Source organism: Bubalus bubalis, chromosome 1, assembly GCF_019923935.1.
Source record: "Bubalus bubalis isolate 160015118507 breed Murrah chromosome 1, NDDB_SH_1, whole genome shotgun sequence".
Classification (NCBI taxonomy): Eukaryota; Metazoa; Chordata; class Mammalia; order Artiodactyla; family Bovidae; genus Bubalus; species Bubalus bubalis.
Window position 1 is genome coordinate 126739976 of NC_059157.1, and position 1583 is coordinate 126741558.

Consider the following 1583-nt stretch of genomic DNA (forward strand, 5'->3'; position numbering starts at 1 on the left):
GGAAAAGATCCTGATGCTGGGAAAGATTGAAGGCAGGAGGAGAAGGGACAATAGAGGATGAGGTGGTTGGATGGCATCACCAACTGAATGGACATGAGTTTGAGTAAACTCTGGGAGTTGGTGGTGAACAGGGAGCCTGGTGTGCTGCAGTCCATGGGGTCACAAAGAGTTGGAAACGACTGAGCAAATGAACTGAACTGAACTATATAGTCCATGGAATTCTCCAGGCCAGAATACTAGAGTGGGTAGCCGTTCCCATCTCCAGGGGATCTTCCCAACCCAGGGATTGAACCCAGGTCTCCTGCATTGCAGGGTGATTCTTTACCAGCTGAGCCACCAAGAGAAGCCCTTTCTGACTATAATGAGATTAAATAAAAATTAATAACAATTATTACAAAATGTTAATAAAAAAGAAAACCTAAATAAATAGAGAAACATACTCTGTTGATAGTTAAAAATATCACTAAGAAAATGAAAAACAGCAAGCTATGGAATGGGAGAAAATATTTGCAAATCATATATTTGATAAATGACTTGTACCTAGAATATATAAAGAGTTCTTACTTCTCAATATAAAAATACACTCAATTTGAAAAATGAGCAAAAGACTTGAATAAAAAATCTCCAAAAAAGGCATGTTATATGCTAATAGGTACATGAAAATACATTCAACACCATGAGTCATCAGGGAAATGCAAATTTAAACCACAATGAGATACTACTTCACACCCACTAGAATGGTTATAATTATGAAGACAGAGAATATCAAATGTTAGTAAGGAAGTAGAAAAACTAGAACCTTTGTACATTGCTGTAAGGAAAGTAAAATGGTAACAGCTACTTTGGAAAACAGTTGAACAGTTTCTTAAAAAGATAAATTTGCCATACAACTCAGGCATTCCACTCCTAAGAATCTACCCAAAGAAATGAAAACAGGGAACTTTCTGGTGGTCCAGTGGTTAGGACTTGGCACTTTCACTGCCATGGCCCTAGGTTCAAACCCTAGTAGGGGAACTAAGATCTCACAAGCTGCATGGCATGGCCAAAAAAGAAAAAAAGAAAAGAAAAGAAAACAGAGTCAGTGTTTAACAAAAGAGAGAGAGAAATGAAAACTCGCACTCACATGAAAAAACCATGTATACAAATTATCACAGGAGCATTTTTCATACTAGCCAAAAGCTGGTAACCACCTAAATGTTCATCACATGATAAATGGATAAGCAAATATCCATACAATCAAATAATATTTGGCAAAAAAGAAACGTAATTCTAAAACATGCTTCAACATAGATGAACCTCAAAAACATTATGCTAAGCTAGATACAAACACTATGTATGATAGGATTCCATTTAAATGAAATGTCCAGAAGTGCAAATTTATAGAAACAGATGGAAAATCAGTGGTAGCCTGAGGCTAGGGGGGAGGAGAGATTAACTGCAGATCAGCATGAGGTTATTTTTTGGTATAATAGAAATATTCTAAAACTGGAGTGTGATGATAGTTGTACAACTCAATTTATTAAAAGTCATAGAATTATACCTTTATAATAGTTGAATTCTAAGGCTGTAAATTAAACTTCAAT

General features: G+C 35.8%; 1 non-coding gene across 1 annotated transcript; it reads left to right on the forward strand.

The window, feature by feature from the left end:
* The first annotated feature begins 943 nt into the window (after positions 1–943).
* Positions 944–1014, forward strand: TRNAE-UUC. The gene has a single exon. It is a non-coding gene; the product is annotated as a tRNA-Glu (tRNA).
* The last annotated feature ends 569 nt before the right edge of the window (positions 1015–1583 follow it).